The following is a 19,199-nucleotide window of genomic DNA, read 5'->3' on the forward strand; positions in this document are numbered from 1 at the left end:
TTGCAGCCTCTGGTTTTCATGAGATGGGCTTTAGACCCGCAGTCTTGTTTACATTCAAACCACATATGCACACAAACGCTGATGAACTGTATTTTGATCAATAGTTCTAATATTAGTAGATATTGTTTTAAAGGGGAGTATCACATTTGTTATGATTTTTATTGATCTGTTTTTCTGTGTTTCAGTATCACAATGAATTATAGGAACGTGCTAAAACCTGCAGAACAGAGGGAGTGGAGAAAGAAGAAAGACAGTATTTGGTCGATAGCAGGCAGACAGACAAACAGAAACATACGGGAGAGAGAGACAGCGTGTTGTGTATACTAGTGGAGCATAACTGTGTCTGAACCAGCAGATCTGCTCCTGTTTTGTGGGACCTGCTGGGGGAGCGCGCGCACACACACACACACACACACACACACACACACACACCTTCTCTGCACCAACCCTTATTCTTCACTTAAAGAGGCCCCTTATTTCACCTTAGATGCGGGTCGTACTTTGTTCTTACAGTGCATTGACGATATCTAAAGGCTCTTTCTGATGATTCTAGTTCCATTTGATAGTTTGGTTTATCTCCACGTCAAGGTATTTAGTTTATATTTAGTTCCAACGGAGATTAATAGCAGAAAATGTTAAGACGGTAAACATTATACATGCTAATCATCTAGCATCATCATTGTGAGCAGGTTAGTGTCCTATTGATGTTAGAGCCTCACACTGATTGGTTGTATGTTGCTTTCTCTCTGCTGGTGTCATATTGCCCTGAATGAGCATGAGGTCAAGCAACCTGCTGTATAGTGACATGCATCAGTGTTAGCTGCCATGAAACACGGGCCCATACAGTACAGGTTTATCAGTTATTGTCTCATTTTGAGACACAATGTCTTTGAGACAAATGTCTCCATTCACAGTGGCAAAACAAAAGCAAACAAGAGCGAGAAGTCAACCTTGAGACCATTTCATTGTGACGCCGAACTCTGAAACTGTGCAATATCTCTGACGCAACTTGTCTGATTGAAACGATACCCGAAGAAATTGTGCATCTATTCATATTTGGCTGAGGGGCTGCCCGCAGGATTCATTTGCTTGTTTTTGGCAACACTTCAAATATTTGCTTCAGATTTGCTTTAAAAACAAATAGAGAATCACTTTCCCTACGTAATCTCTTTATCATTGTAATATCATATTTCAACCATTCCTCTCTTTCACTCCTCTTTAAATCTGCATTTTCTTACTCTTACCTTTAAGTCATTTTGTGTTCTTTACAATGCACTGCAGTGCCCCCATACTCACTATAGGCTATACTACAACGAAACCTCACATAAGTCTGTACTTTACTGATGCTATTTCTTTAACTGGGGTTAACATGAAAAACATTACATATTACAATGCATACAGCATTGAATGTAGTTATTTTTAGACTCCAATGATATGAAGGATATCTGTGGAGTATCCGTAATTGTAGATGGTGCAAAAGGACTGCCTGAAGCCAAAAACCTTTAATGCTATCAGTCAACTCTTCATCATATATCTTTATCCTGGCCATTTTAAATATAAATACCCATTGCATAATAAATACAGAGAACATGGTGCTGCATGTAACTGAGATCATCTTGTCTAATACCAGATAATCTGGTTTTACACACTGCAGTTTTCCTCCTCCACTTGTGGACGTGTTATCTAGCGGCAAAACCGCTTTGCAATTGAGCAATGCCGCCAAACTCTGCACTCCGCTACACCTGGCGCCGTGCAGCTCTCGGATTTGGCGTTTTGCGCTACGCTCAAAGTTCAAATCATTTCAACGTTGACCCAGTTGCTGCTGACCTTTCGAAAGCGCAACCAATGAGATAACAGCTGTCGTTACTTAGCAACGGAAAATAGCTTCCTTGCCACCCTTCATGACGAATACCTGCGCTGCGCCTTGCTTGCTGCGCTTTGCTCTGCGCCCTACCTAGCGGTGCGCAGAGAGCAAATCGCTTATGAAGCTCGGCGCACATTCTTTCAGGAAGACTTCTAATAACTTCAATCACCGCTCTCTCTATTCCTTAAACTAATCAGCTGTTTAGAGGCGTTCACTTTTCAGTAAACCGACCAGAATTGGCCACAAAATTCACGATCTAATCACAGCATTACATCCCTGCTTTAAATCTGTTTCTCTCTCTGCTGCTGTCAGCTATCATTTCAGGCAAAGCGTGAAACCCTCCTCCTCCCCTTCCACCTCCAGTCACCATCTCCGGCGGCACCCTGGGTCTTCCTCCAGCAGAAGGCTCCGTCACCACCTATGGTCTGGTCTTCGGGCTCTTTCGCCGCCGCCACCAGTGTCTAGACTCCATCGGGGGGATATGTCTTGGCTTCTCTACCTTTGAAAAAAATATTTTACAACGATGGAGTCTAATCTCCAAAGACTCTGTACATTTCATATTATGCATATGTACAATAAATCTTTGCATATCTGCAACGAAGTCTCTCCTGATTGAAATCATGTGTAGGCAGCTTTAGGCTCGTTGGAATGATTTAAAATTTCCTTTAAGGGTGGAATTTCACTTTAGAGAGCTGTAATTTTGGATTGCAACAGACAATCCATAAATACAGCCTTTCCCAAAGATGAATAATCAGCTTTTCTTAGTGAAATGAGTGTCATTGTTCTGTGTTGATGCTCTGTGAAGAAAAGCTTAGATTGAACAAGTTGGTTCTGATCCCCAGAGTTCAGAGACAATCGACAGTAACTGTTTTGGCAACGCAGCTTTTTCAGGCGTGACTGGTTTGTTCAAACATGTTAAGTTATGGGAGCGGTCTGTTTGACATGATGAAAGAAAGTGATTTAGCACGTTTCCTTGATCTTCTCTCAGTCTACTTCCTCGTGTTACTATCTGTCTGTATTTATATAAATATCTCCTTTTTCTGGTTTGGCTTGGCTATAATCTTTCACTCTCTCCCAGTATTCTTTGCATATGTCCACCTCTATCCATGTATTTGGTTTTTATATTAATACAGTAAGTCCAGGTTTAGAATTATCAATTTCTGCTTTGACCCCAAAACAATTAAGATGAATAGAAATTTGTTTTTGTTGCTCACAGCATTAAAAACTTAAAAAACACGTCAGCAGCATGTGTTTTCAGGGACAGCATGCACACTAGAACTGTCCACAGTGTTTTTGGAACTACACTCTGCCAAGAAATGTGGTGCAGAAATCAGAAAAGTCCCTCTTTTAAAATAATTGTAGATGGCATTGTACTTAACGCCTTAAATGACATGATGTAGAATAAAGATCTATAGATATTCAGTTCTCAATATGCTAGTGTCTCCCCAAACACATGGTCCCACTTCATACTGAATCTGACAATGAAAACAGTTTTCAATTTCATCCCTGCCCATATGGGTGAGGGAAAAAAATCGATGTTTGGATTATCGATGCATTGTGTTCATTTTTTTTAACATTGCGGCTGGTATATAGCTTTGTGATTGTTCTTTTGCGCATGTTGTGGATCAGTTCAGGACCATGATCTGTTCACACTGGAATCTGATATTGGCCACATTGAAATGTGAACAGCTAGACCAAAAGAAATCGGATTGAGCAATTAAGCATTAAAGCTTTAGTGCGTAACTTTTTGATATTAATGAACGTCCGTTACATTCAAACCATTGCCAAATGAGTTGCGTGATCATGTAAGGCTTGTATCATGTGGATGCGCCAACAGTTTTGTTGTCATTATTTGGAATCCCTCACAGAAACTACGCACTATAGCTTTAAGGCTTGCAGTGTGAAGGAAGCCTAAGTGATAGTTTGGTGTGAAGATTTTAAATTGACACTTGCTCTTTACCTGCTACAACGCTTCCAGTAAACACACATAAGTCAGATCATAGTAACGTTAGAGAAACTTGTTATACGTAAACTGAGGACCTCTTTAGAATAGGATTAACACATTTTCAACCAATTGTTGTTGTTGCCTGCTGGGAAAAAAGCTGTGAGGCGCCCGACGTTCTGATCTCAAATGATTTTCTAAGGAGATAAACTTACAAGACTATCAAGTTAAAAAAAAAATCGATTGTTGCATAGAATTTGTTGTCATGCTGCCATAAAAGTAAGAAAACCACATCAAGGTGTTCAATATAGCTTTTCCGTCTGATAGATGTAGCATTGATGCTGAGTCAGTTAAAAGTGCTTTCTCTACAAGAAATGAAAACTTTTTACACAATGTTAAGTGACCCTGGTCATATCAAGCCTGGCTCAAATACTAGCAACTCAACTCAATGGTCCAACTTTTCCAAGGACGGCAGGCGTAACGTTGTTGCCAAAAGCATAACTTTGGGTTCAACATTGGGGGGGGGTTGAGATCTCCACTTTTGAGAACAATTGAAATTTTGAGCGTGTAAAACACTTCATGGTTTGCATTCTGGTGAATTTTTCTGCAACTATTTGTACCTTTTCTGCATGAAGTTATGGTGCAAATGTCATCATTTATGTAATGGAAATTATATAAGGTTTCTTATATAATAAGGGGGGAGGGGTGCACTGGCCAGTTTTGATTATTGGTGGTTTGTAAACCCCCCCCCAATAATCAGAACTGGCCAGTGAAGACATGGACAAAGGTCTTAGAACATCCATCTGAGCCTGTCAGCGGCAAAACGAGCACTTTTGTGAAGGTAAATACAAGCTGGACAATTGCCCTATTAATTTACATTGTAGCTTGTTTTGCTGCTGCTGACTGCAGCAATCTCGTTTAATACTGGACCAATGTCAAAGATTGTTGTTCCCATCAGTCACTTTGACACAAAAACAGGAAAATAGGGTTGAAAAAAACAGTGGTTACCCTTTAAGTAAAAACTGTTGAAAGGAGAAAATAAAAGAGTTGCCACATATAGTTTACTACAGCACACACTCACCCTACTACTACCTGTAGTATTATTAAGGACTTGAACTCAGTGGAAAACATATTTGAATGTCCCTACTAGGACTGTGTGATTTGAAGTAAATATCACACATTTCCTAAATTGTTATAAAAAAAAAAAACTGAAAACCAAAACCAAATCAGTCACCGACACACAAATACACATTAAGCACCCCACTCACAGCTTCCTGCCCTTCCATCTCCTCTGGTTCCCATCAGTGTGAGTGGCAATAAAACTAAATTAATCTGGTGAGTTATGTTGACAGTTTAAATGCAGATCACAAGACACGACCCATCATTCCCTCCTTGACAGCTCCCGTCAATGTGACTTAATGCAGAACCAAAACGGACTCATTTAGCTTCAGCTTGTTGTTGTTGCTTGGCAGGGACGGACTTACCCTCACAATAATCACACCATTAATACATCATCTGTATGAAAAGAAGAGTTGATTGAGAGCTGCAAAGATTAATCGATTAGTTCTTAACTATTACATTAACCGCCAACTATTTTGATAAATCGATGAATCGGTCGGAGTAATTTTTTATGAACAAAAGTAAGATTCCATTTCTAAAATGTGAATATTTTCTAATTTCTATTCTCCTCTGTGACAGTAAACTGAATATATTTGAGTTTTGGATAAAACAAGAGATTTGAGGACGTCATCTTGGGCTTTGGGAAACACTGATCCACATTTTTCACAATTTTCTGACATTTTATAGACCAAACAACTAATCGAGAATAAATAATCGACAATGACAATAATGGTTAGTGGCAGAAACCTAGATTTATGAGCTCCATGTTCTTTGTCAGCGCGGCCGGTCCCTACTAGGGCTATCGTTTTTTCCACGATATCAACTGGCGCGATAACCATATCGCGAAAGGCTGCGACATATCGCAATAGACACTGAGAGACGTGTTGTTAGTTGAAAGAAAATATCAGTAGAAAACTACATTTTTTAAATGTAACTGTCTGTAAATTCTTTTCAAGTGGTGCCTTTTATAGTCAACTCAATCTTCAATGTGTTCAATAAAAGAATGTTGGAAATGATTTCCTTTTATTTGTTTTAAATTCAACAAGCAATTTGTTGTATTTTAGCAGAATACTGAAAGCAGCAGAACTGAGTACACTTCAATTTATGGTAATGGCAAGTAATATCGTTATCCTGACATTGAACAGCTTATCGCATAGTTCTATTGTCCCACTAGAGACAACAGAACTCTGGACCTCCTGCATGCAAATGCTAAGGATTCATACAGTGCCTTGGCAAAGTATGTTCCTCTTGTCAAGCGGCAGCCTGTCCACACAAGGACTGTGAGGAGGTGGACTGGGCTGAGGAGGCACTGCAGGACTGCTTTGAGTCTACAGACTGGGACGTGCTCTGTGAGCCACATGGGGAGGACATCAATAACATGACTTACTGCATCACAGAATACATTCAATTCTGTTAAAACAGCACCATGCCATCCCGGACTGTACGCTGCTTTTCCCAACAACAAGCCATGGATCACCAGTGACTTGAAGGTTCTTCTAAATGAGAAGAAGAAAGCTTTCAGGTCAGGGGGCAGACATGAGCTAAGGAAAGTACAGCACGAACTACAGGAGAAACCAAGGGAGTGCAAGGACTCATATAGGAGGAAGCTGGAGGCCAAACTTGAGAAAAACAATGTGAGAGAGGTGTGGACGGGGATGAAAGACCACCGGGAGTGGGGGTAGAAGAAGAGAGACACCAGGCAGCCGTGACAGAGCAAATGAGCTAAACTGTTACTTTAACAGGTTTAGTTCACAGCTATCCCCTGCCCTTATGCTAACACCCCCAACACCTCCTCACTGCCTCCTCCCCTCCCTCCCTTGGTCCCACACCTCCCCCCTCACTCCCGCATCATCCCCAGCCAACTGTCTGCAGTTCTCTAGCATCTCTTCAACCTGAGCTTGCAGAGGGTGCCGCTGCTATGGAAGACCGTCCTGCCTTGTCCCGGTCCCCAAGAAGTCTGGCCTCAAGGATTACTGCCCAGTAGCTCTCACATCCCATGTTATGAAGGTGCTGGAGAGGCTGGTCTTGGTCTACCTGAGGCTGCAGGTGAGATCTACAGTTTGCCTACCAGCCTCCTCTGGGAGTGGATAATGCTGTTTGAGCTCATTTGTACCTGGATGGTGGTGGCAGCACATACAAATCACATTTTTATATATCCAGTCCATTCAACACCATCCAGCCACTGCTACTAGGTGAGAAGCTGCAGCTGATGGGTGTAGGTGCGTCCACAGTCTCCTGGATCACTGACTACCTGACAGGCAGACCACAGTTTGTCCGTCTAGACCGTGTTCTGTCTGATGGGGTGGTGAATGAGTGGTACAGGGGCTCCACAGGCGACTGTGCTGTCTCCTTTTCTGTTCATCTAATGCACCACAGACTTTCAGTACAACTCAGAGCCATGTCACTTACAGAAGTTTTCTGATGACTCTGCAGTTGTTGGGTGTATAAGGGATGGACAGGAGTAGACCTTCCTCTAGAGTACAGAACGCTGGTGGACGACTTTGTGGAGTGGACTGTTAAGAATCACCTGCTGCTGAATGTGGATAAGACCAGAGAGATGGTGATTGACTTTAGGAGAAAGGAAACGACTCCGCAGCCCCTTTGCATTCTGGGTGGAGATGTGGATATGGTTGGTATACCTGGGAGTTAACATCGACAACAGGCTGAACTGGAAGACCAACAGCACTGCTGTATACAAGAAAGGGATGAGCAGATTGTATTTCCGAAGGAAGCTGAGATCCTTCAACGTGTGCAGCAGAATGTTGGAGATGTTCTACCAGTCTGTTGTGGCCAGTGCTCTGTTCTCCTCAGTCCTCTGGAAGCAACATCGGAACCTGCAACACAGACTGAACAAACTGATCAGAAAGGCTGTCTCCTGCAAACAGGAGACATTTGAAGCTGTGGTGGAGATGAGGTAACTGAACAAACTGTTATCTATCATGGATAGTAAATGTTCAAATTTTACCAGCCCCTCAATAGATTACAACTGGTTTTTATTACTGGTGAATGAAGCAAATCTACCAGAAACTTGCATATTTTTCCAGCATTTAGCTGGTAAATGGTGCTAATTTTCAACCCTGGGTCCCTCACATTCATCTGTAGGCTAATTCAAAAGCTAGGAGGTGTCAAGGTTTACCCTCTAGCTATTCAACTTTCACTGCCATTCATCAGGGTTTGTAGACGCAGAAAGATCTGCAGTCAGTCACACCTTCAAATTCCAGACGTAAAGTACATGCTGACATTTAAGTCAAAACACAAGAAGAGGGTGTTAAAATGGCTAAGTCTGTAAGCATAGTCGAGGCTCTGTGAGCTCAAGGGAAAAAAATGAAGAAAGCTAGAACACACCGAGAATTAGGTGTTAACGCGAGTTTATTACCCGGTGGGAAAATGTCTCTCAATGTCTTTTTTTGACACTCAAAAAAGTGTCAGGTCACTTGATCCACACTTTTTTATGTGATTTAAACATCTTCCCATCATCTATATTAGAAGCCTGTCATGTTTGATTAATCAGTGCTGCCACAGAAGAAGTCATACCTTACGTTTTTTTTTTTTTTTTTTTTTTTTGGGGGGGGGGGCGCAATGTTTGTTAAAAGCATAACATGTGTCAAACACTTCTGAGTTAAGTATTGTGGTGCGCCAGCCTACAAATTGTATCCTACAGACTAAAGAAAAAAATCTTCGTTTTGTACAGATCCTTGAAAACATCACATTATAATCATTTAATTTTTTATTTTTTATTTTAATATTTTTCTAGGAAAAAAAAAAATGTCCTCCAATATCGTGGATCATATTGCAATCGTAATATCAGTAAAAATAATCGTAACTAGATATTTTCCTCACATTGTGCAGCCCTAATATTGAGATATGAATAGTGATATAGTAAATTGAAATGTTTTAATTGAGAAGGTGATCATTGGGAAGGCGGGAATGTCTGTATGGCTAATTAATTTAAATAAATAAAGTACTCCATTTCATTACACAGATATCTGTGGACATTATGAGATGCTCTCTGTGATTTTATCCTGCAACTGAATGCACCAGAAAAGGAAAGAGAATGGGAGCAGCCACGGATTTCCTTTAATGACACACCTTTTAAATCGGACATAAAATGCCGCTAACACACGCACGTAATGCACAAATTCAGAAGCACAGAAGTTGACTGTAGTATTTGTTGTATTATTCAGCTCACAGGCGTTGATGTTTGTGAAAAAATGAATATGACGCAAAATAAACTCAACTTCCCATGAATAAATAAAACTTTTAAAAAACCACACACACTAGAAAGTAGGTTAGCTAAGGAAGATCAAAGTGACCAATATGAGTGCAGAAATGGAACTTTATGTCGCTGCCAGGGAAAGGGGGGAGGTGCTGAGCGTAGCGTTTGTTGTCGCATGACAGAGTTGTGACGGTTGATAACAGCGTGCGGATGTGGAAATTATACAGCGATCTGTGGATTTCAAACACGGATGGCGTTTGTCTTAGCACAGGAACAGGGCCGTCGGCACGCGGGAGGGTTAGGAGGAGGAATTGCTGCCAGACTCTGCAGGCCTGCTGCTTTCTAGCAACACTCCTGCTGATGGAGAACAAACTGAGAAAATATCTAAAGGGAAAGAGAGGGCAACATGCAGAGGGAAAATAGCCGATTTAGCAGACAACAACCAGAAAACACAGTTTTGGGAATTGGGAATATTATTTGCTAAAATTCACATCAAAAAGAACACATTATCTACATCCTTTTCTTTTCAATTTACTACTGAATATGGATTTTACATGAAGCCTCTAAAATATATCAATTATTTAAACAAATTGCTTGTATTTATGGATTCAACTAGTCATTATTTTTATTATCGATTCATTTACCAATTATTTTCTTGATTAATCGACTATAAAATATATGCAAATAGTGCAAAAATGGCCACCACAAGAGCCCATGGTGACAGTCTAGACTAACTTGATCTAATAGAAAAATGAACTAAGAGATAAGAAATAATCAAGGTAAACAAAGCAAGACGGACTGTAAAATACAAACACAAAAAAGAAAGTGAAGTGAAAAATGTACAAAACAGAGCTGCACCAGCACAGAGCCACCATACTGGAAGCTTTTGTTTCAGCAACACAAATCAACTGAAGACGCACTCTATGAACTAAAAAACACAACCAACCTAAGGAGACACTGCCTGTCTGGAATAAAAACAAATACTGCAGAGACGTAGTAACAAACGGTTGACAAACAGTAAAAATGATTTGCTGCAGAAAGCGGGTGAGGGAACATGCCAGAAGTAAATGAATGGGATCTCAACATTCATCGGAGACTCGTACTTTGATGACAACTTCCCGTTTATTATCAGCATACACTTTTCCTCACTTATCAAGGATTTGAGTGCTTATATTTTCAAGTGTTGGTTCATTTGCCATGTCCATTTCTGAAAGGTCACACAGTACTCATCACCTTTCATTCATCCACGTGACTGCAAGAAGTCTTGCGAAGAGGAAGGTCAAGTCATGCAGCACAATACCACGCTAACAGCCTCTGCTCACAGGCTACAAACCCTGTAGCTGTGCGGCCCACGTAGAATGTGAACGATCCTCGTGATTTGTTTGTTTAAGACAAGGTCAGACTAGATGCAAAAAATACTATTTATGTCCAATGGCAAAGACCCTGCAATCCAGAGTTTTGCAGAATCGTCTAATATTGTCTGTTTATCTAGTGGGCTGGGACACGGATTAGGGATGTCACGATAAAAAATGTTGTGGCCCCAATCCGAGTCAGTTGATATTGAGTAGTTGATGATGAAGTCTAATCTGATAATTGCGGATTCAATTTGTATCTAGTCTACATCCACGACGTTCCACTTCCAGGATTGCTCCAGTCTTCCCGGATATTCCACCGGATGTCACTTTTTTCGGCTGTATACCTTCTGATTTCTTTGTGTCGTAATTTTAAACTACAGTTGCTTTATGAGGACTATGGTTAACTGCTCCTCAGATCTCTGCAGGGTAAATCCAGACAGCTAGCTAGACTATCTGTCCAATCGGAGTTTTCTGTTGCACGACTGAAACAACCTATAAACTTACACATGTTCCACCAAAACAAGTTCCTTCCCGAGGCTATTTTGCAGACGCACCGTTGCTCCGCTCGGAGCTTAGCGCCGCCCAAGACGATTGTGATTGGTTTAAAGAAATTCCAATAAACCAGAGTGAGTTTTTTTCCCATCCCGGAATGCTGTGTATAGACTAGCCAGACCCTCCTCCGCAACGCTGTGGAGGAAGGTCTGGCAATGCGTGACTAATTTGTATCTGACACAAATTACTTCAATTATTGATATGATATGTATGAAAATTGACATGAAGCAGTCAGCTAGAGAGTTATTGGAACTCCAAAGTGGAGCTAAAGTGTTGTTATTGGACCTTCTTTGACCTCATAAACAATATTTAGCCAGGTACAGACACCGGCTTGCAGAGAGCACACAAACACCAAGTTTAATTTAAGCCATCAAGTTACTCACTGAATTAACGTTAATTTGCAACAGCTGGTATGACCTACCGCCGGCAACGTGTGTCATTTTAACCGCTGAAACGCAGAGACTTGTTATCGAGTTTGGCGGATCCGTGGATTTTGCCAACCCTGGTGTAATTACAGAGTCAATCACCGGTGCGACCAAATCATTTTTCACATTCACACACTCCAATCTTCACTCGCATATGGAGCGATTTTTTGACGTTTTTGACGCCTTTTTTCAGTTTGTTTTTGCTTTTTCCAACGTTTAAAAAAAAAATTCTACACTTTTTCAGCGCTCATTTCTACGTCCCATATTTTCTGATATAAAACAAACATTTAAAATGGGTCAATGTGACCCGAAGTCAACACAATTAAGGAGAGCATTATTTTAGCAATATCGCTCTATTAAAATATCTTTTTTGGACATCCAGGACAAAGTTGGCCACACAGACAGGAATCCAGGGGGTTATGAGACTTGCTGACACTAGTAAACACCCCTGACAAATAGACAATATCTACAGAGGCCCTAAAGAACCTTAACAGGTTTTTTTTATTAGTTTAAAGTACACGTATTAGTTTATGTAACATTGTCAGAGTTTTTCATATGTTGTCCCTTTACTATGGATTAAAGAATACATTAAATATCACTTTTTAAAATCTTGATTGAATGGACTTGTTAGTTCTATTCTACTTAGATTTATTTTGGCGATGTTCACGTGACATCTGGCCAAACATGCACTAGAAATTAATACTGGCAGGGATTATTTGAATGGATTTACTCAGAAGAAACATACTTTCTGATGCAACACCGATCTGAACCACTGCTAACACAGCCCACAAAGGTGTGTCCTTCAGAGGACCAAAATGAAATTTCACTTTTTCAGTCAACACATCCACCCAAAATTGGACAATCCATCCAACTAAAACTACTTGCAAAGTCAAACGTTCAAATTAAAAGTTCATCACCCTCAAATGCCCCAAAGTGGTAAACACTTGGTGGAACAAGCGGCAACAAAACTGCACAGCCTTGTGATTAAACATGTCCAGGCTGCTAACAAAAGCAAACCGAGACAAATACCCATTAGCGGTGTTTTCATTGGTGCAGTTCATGTGATGGATTGACCAGTGATTGACAAACCCCTGAAGGCAAACACCCGACATAAATACAACATGGTATTTCCTGACCTTATGACTTAACGAGGACTGCCTGAAAGCACCATAAGAGGCAACTCAAGATATAAAATAGTTTATTGCTCTGAGCTGTAAATTCACCACTTCTAAGCAAAAAGCAGAAGATAACGTTACTCAGAGGCTGACTGGTCAAGGCCTCTCTTCCTCCGGGCTGCTGCCTCCGCCTACATGTAATGGACATAAATCCATGAAATACAGTAGACTGAACACTTAGATGTTCTATAGTTTTCATTATAGAAAAACTGTCAAATCAAAATGTTTAAGGTTTATACAGGAGTTTTCCTGCATAGAGAAATTTTTGGCAGACCCAAGGAGGCTTTAGCCAGCCCCAAAGGAAAATCACCAGCACCAAAATGACAAGATTTGAGACTAAAAATAGCAATTAAAATGTGTCAAAATGTGTTTTAATAGACACATATAAACGATACACCTATAAGCAGGGTTTTTCCTGGCCTAGAATGGGCCTTTTATATATTATGCTTAGGGAAATAAATCCCCACTTAACAAAACTGGTTAAAAAAAATAATATTAATATTTAAAAAAATTACAGGGAGAGTCCGGTACAGCCAGACTACAGATAAAACTGAGATCAGCACACATATTCAAGTTTATGTTGTGCTTGTTCAACCACTGTTTGGTAAATTGCTCTTAACACAATAAAAAAAAATGGTTATAATCCCCATATGTACATCAGAAGCTGCTCTGTTATAACGCCATATGTTATCTACAGCAAACATCACCTGTGGTGTACCGCAAGGTTCGATATTAGGCCCAATATTATTTTCAATCTACATGCTTCCGCTAGGCCATATCATCCAGCGTCACATCGTCTCTTTTCACTGTTACGCGGATGACACACAGATATACCTTCCTTTGAGACCGGACGACCCAGAAAGCTTAGTTGCTGTTTTAAACTGTCATAATGATGTTAACGGTTGGATGTCACAAAACTTTACTCAACTCAATAACTCAAAATCAGAAATCATACTGTTTAATCCCCCAAATCCTGCAAGTCTCATTGAGAGTAACCTTGGTCCCCTGTCTGCCAATATGAAGCCAACCGCCAGAAATTTGGGAGTTGTATTTGACTCAGATTTAACATTCCATCCCTACATCAAGCAGGTCGTACAGTCCTGTTTCCTTCAATTATGAACCATCTCCAGAATAAAATCCATGCTCTCCCGCTCTGACCTGGAAAAAGTAATTCATGCAATTATCTTCTCCAGCCTCGACTACTGTAACCCTCCTCTCCGGCATCAGCCAAAGGTCACTCTCTCACCTCCAATTGGTACAAAACGCAGCAGCTAGGCTTCTCACTGGTTTTAACAGACAACATCATATTACCCCAATCCTGACTTCTCTCCATTGGCTCCCTGATTGTTTTAGAATTGATTTTAAGATTTTACTGATCACTTTTAAAGCCTGAATGGGTCTGGCTCCTAGCTACATAGCAGAGATGCTGTTCCCGTATGAGCCAGTTTGTAGCCTTAGATCCTCAGGCAGGGCCCTTTTAGCTGTTCAAGAGTCGAGGCTTAAAACTCAGAGTGACCGTGCTTTTGCCATTAAGGCCCCTCGACTTTAGAACGATCTGCCCGAGGACATCTTGGGCTCTCAAGATTAGTGGACTCTTTTAACTCACTTCTCAAAACGTTTTTGTAACGTCGGCCCTACTGTTTGGCTGCCTGTTAGTTTTACTGACTTCATCTGCCTTGCTTATCTGTCAAAGCACTTTGTTTTTAAAAGGTGCTATATAAATAAAGTTATTATTATTATTATTATTATTACATAGAGGCCAATAAACATTTACTTTAGTGCCCGGACAAATTTCAGACATTTTGTTGCACGTTCAGTAAATAGCAGAAAATGTTTTTACTGTCAGAACAACTTTTTCTGCCAGAACAACTTCAGAAAGCCCGCGGCTATGTCCTTCATATTATTTGTTTCGTTCAACCGACCACCCACGACCCAGAGTCGACTACATCAATTAATCACAAAGTCATAGATAAGGTTACAGAATTAATATTTTCTTATATCAATACAAACTGAAGGGAAACAAAATATTTAGTGTTCTATAAAATGGACATTATTCATACTAATCAACAATGGAAATAATCCTTTGATCAAACATGTCTCCCCTCTGTGCTGCGATTAACATGTCATTCAGTCCCAGGTGGGAAGGGTTTCTAAGATGTAGGCCATCCACCCCGAGGCAAAAGCTCGTTCTGTCAGTCAGGATTTCAGTCAATCACAGCTTCCAGGTGTGGAAATTGAAGTATTAAACTGTGGGCTATTTGAACTGCTGCCCCCAAATATCTCTCTCTCACACACACACACACACACACACACACACACACACACACACACAATGTGATGGGCTGGCTAGATAGGCTGTGTGTGTGGAGCCTGTGGGCTGCCACAAATTCTATGAGGTGCTTGAATACTCATTAAGCTTAGTGTATAAAGGGTTGGGGGATGCTGACAAAAGACTGATTTTTACATAATCTGTAAAAACTTAACCCAAGGGTATGAAGAGGATCTGTGTGTGTGTGTGTGTGTGTGTGTGTGTGTGTGTGTGTGTGTGTGTGTGTGTGTGTAGTACTTTCTGATAGCTGCATTTAAAAAAATATATAATTTTCAGCCTTGAGTGTTGCTTTAATAATTAATAAGGTAAACATTATACATGTGAATATGAGTGAATCACTTTGGGGTGAAAAAGATAACAATGGCCAAAAATGAACAGTGGCCTACTTTATCTTAGATAGACTACACAGACACAGAGACACAATTGCACTATTCTGGCAGGGGATGAAAATCAATACTATGTCACCATCTTGTGGTTAAAGGCAGAACATTATTCTCAATGCAAATCTCAATTTGACTTGCATAACAAGTGCAGAAGATGGACAAATATGCAAAAAAAAAAAACGTTATGTGTAAAGTGTTGTTGTACCAAATTAAAATGCATAACTTCCATGAAATATGTTGGCTGGGGTCAATGTCATGTAATGCCTGAAGATCCAGAATCTATCAGCCCCAATAATCATGCTGATGCCTACATAATGTAGATAGAAAAGTATATAATAGTATAAGAATGTAATAATACAAACAGGTTATAACTTGATGATAATACCTACTATTGTAGAGCACACCTTGGGGAAACATTACTGTACTGGGGACGTACTCCTACTGAGCAGTAGAGATACTTTGGCTTTACTGTTGTCAGTGGTGCACACAGGTTGCTTTTTCCTGCATGATGCTTTACATTAAGCTGCTTTTTAGTGAGCCAACTCATCTGGAACTGATTTATTTAAGTGAATACAAAAGCATGAGTGCACCGTACCCACATGTTCTCCTTCAAAATGGAATAGGAGATCTAGTAAAGTGAGATGGATCAATCTAATCCCATCAATCCACCGGATACACAGCAACAGGCTAGGGCACATCAGCAATATAGCAGGTAGTTATAAAAGTAAACACATTAAGCTTACAAAAATCCATGACTTAGAGCTTGAGCTCAGCAGTTTAAATGTAGGCCTAATTAATAAAGATTACTAAAACAAGCTGACAAATAACCCCATTGTTTTGAGTTTCCCATGAAGACAATACTACAGGTTATTAAATATCTGAATGGTTTTGTGCAATACAACAGTTATATTTACACCCTAACCAATCACCTTGAACTACAGAGTCAACAACTCAACTAAATATTTCAAAGATGAACACTTCTATTTCCTCACCATGTAGGTGGTGAAATAGAAGTGTTCATCTTTGAAATATTTAGTTGAGTTGTTAGTATTATATTTAGTTCCAACAGCATGGAAGCCTCACAATGCACAGGTCAGCCAAGCAACAACCAAACAAGAGCTTATGGCAATTCACAATTAATACAAAGAGTCCTGCACATAATAGGTAAAATGATATGAGCAGAAATTAGCAGCCAAAAAACACGAACCAAACGAAGCAGCTGAACAGAGAAATCAACTTGTGATTAGCATGTTGAAGTGAAGCGGCGATCATCTGCATCACTGTGGTCAGTCATGATGGTTTTGACTGAATAAGCCATTGCGCGACAGCAGAACACATTTTTTTTAACTTGAAATGTTTGAAGCCTACACGTGGTGATATTATTAAATACAACTGGGAAGTCGCGTAAACACAATTACTTCCATTGATAAGCCTTTCTGAAGCTGCATTATCGGACTGTTAGCAAGCTAGCTACGTTTAGACATGGTAGAACTGGATATATTATAAAAAAGGTCTAAAGGCTCAGAACGTTAACCGTGCTTTTGCACTCAACTCTGAAACTCTTATAAATCAATTCTCAAAACTATTACGATTATTGTTTTTAAATAAAAAATATATTATTGTTGTGTATTTTATTTTTGCAGCGTATTATTTTAATTGTCTTGATTTGATTTGCCTGATTGGAGTTCTGAAATGATTTAATCGTGGTTCAACCATGTAAAGCACTCCGTAACTGTTTAGTGGTGAATAAAGTGCATTACTATTATGAGTGATAATATTAATATATATATATTTATATTATGAGTCATATTTGCTAAAATGATTACTCTTGCAGAGTTTATTGGCTTTAGCTAGCTAGGTTACTACTTTTAACTCTATGAGATGGTTGTAAGTCTATCTACTTATTTACTTTCCATCACTAAGTAACTTATTTCTACCAGAGTATTTTCACTATACTGCATACTTTTATACTCCCCTACATTTCAGAGGGGATATTACTGCAAGATATTTACCTGACAGTGAAATGCAGATAATTTCACAAAAATCTTATATGTGATGATCTTATAAAATATGACACATTATTCAATGATATCAATGTTATTGCTTAAACTACCCAACAGCTACAACATTTCAATACATATTATGGTCATATAAATAATCCATAAATATCCATATGTATAATCTAATCTATAATTATAATATAATCCATATGTATACAATTATGAAGCACTTTAAAAGGGAGGCACTGAGCATCCTGACTTTTACTTTTGAAACTGTAGTATTTTGTATTTGTTGTAGCTTCATTTTGTCATTTCACAATGTCGTAAAATATGACATTTAAGATTATATACAAAAGTGGAGGGGTCAGATTTACAGAATCTCCAGTGTAACAATTTTTTACATAACTCCACAGTTCATAGTAAGTCTTTGAGGGCTTACCTGGCATTTAAGAGACTGCTTTGAATACACAGGGGGTAGGTCTATTTTCTGTTAACTCAAGATTACTCGAGTTTAAGTAGTGTTCAAAACTTGTCAACACACCACAGTTAACAGTGAAATGGTTTCTTTTTTTTCTCCGTTTTATTACATTATTTCTGCTGAGGAGCCGTTTCAAGTCTCATCACAAAACCAGCTCATGTGGCAGAAATAAATACTTGACGGTTTCAAGAACACAGGAAAAAGAACACTGACTCTAAAAACGTAAAACTAAACAAAAAGACAATCTGCAATTCAGCTGTGCTGAAAGTACAAAGGTGTCATCGAATCCTTAATTTTAGTTTTACCATTTTGTTAAAGGTTTAACAATGCAAAGACAGAACCAAACAGGAACGCTATTGTAATGTAAGCTGGAAGAAAACCAACTAAACAATCATGATATTGAAAGACGGTGGAAATGTGATATGTGAGCAATCCATTCATAAACTTCAGGGTTTAGCAACTCATGTTCTGTAAGCGGTATAATTAGCATTGTATGCATGCATTTTTATTAATCACTTGTTATGTAGCAGTTGATGATTTCTATCATTTATTATAGTGAAGAATTAAATTTACGTTTTCTGTCACAATTTAGCATTATTAACCAAAAACAAACACATAGTAAAAATAACAAAGGCAAATTCTGGATAAAACCGAAAAATGCTGATCAAAAGACCCTGCAAGGAAAAGAAAAAGAAGCATCAAATATTTCAGCCAAAGAGTTTGAGGTTGTTTGCAGTTTGCAAGATCAATCCACTTGTGCACTAAACTCACTGAATTGGCCTTATCCTGCTGTAAAATATTAGGGAGAAGTTGTTGCAATTAGTAAGAGCTTCAGAAAACATCATTCATATTTACCAGATTTTAAACAGTATAACATAAATCAAGCTAAATGTTAACGGTTTGTGCCGTGACACCATTGTCCTTTACAGAGATAATTATTTAAGTGACAATCATAATCTCTTCAGATCAATGTAGATTTGCTACTCTGATTTATAACCTTTTTAACCCTGACATAACATAGATGTGATTCTCCTAGTTTGTAAAGCTTTACACTTTCGGGCTATGTGGTATCAGATATTTGTTTGTTCAAATAAACAGGACGTGGAGCCTTTAGGGTTAGGTTAGGGTTTAGAACAAACACAGGCTAATGCTATTGACTTTAAAGCTGGGGTAGGCACTTTATTTTTGGCATTGTTGGGCAAAAAAAATCATAATAACCACATCATAATAAAACCATATTGTAATTCAAGTGGTTTGAGAGAAAACTTGACTTCTGCCCCTCTTCCTTGGCTCTATGTTCAGGCTTTATTAAATCTAGTACCATCTTTGTACCAGAATAGGTTTACATGGTTTAATTTTCA

At 39.2% G+C, this 19,199-nt stretch overlaps 1 long non-coding RNA gene across 1 annotated transcript; it reads left to right on the top strand.

Moving 5' to 3' along the window:
- Positions 1–17,986: 17,986 nt before the first annotated feature.
- On the top strand, positions 17,987–19,056 carry LOC144524056 (uncharacterized). The gene is made up of 2 exons (XR_013502576.1): positions 17,987–18,922; positions 18,959–19,056. It is a non-coding gene; the product is annotated as an uncharacterized LOC144524056 (long non-coding RNA).
- The last annotated feature ends 143 nt before the right edge of the window (positions 19,057–19,199 follow it).

This window comes from Sander vitreus, chromosome 10 (assembly GCF_031162955.1).
Source record: "Sander vitreus isolate 19-12246 chromosome 10, sanVit1, whole genome shotgun sequence".
In the NCBI taxonomy this organism is placed as follows: Eukaryota; Metazoa; Chordata; class Actinopteri; order Perciformes; family Percidae; genus Sander; species Sander vitreus.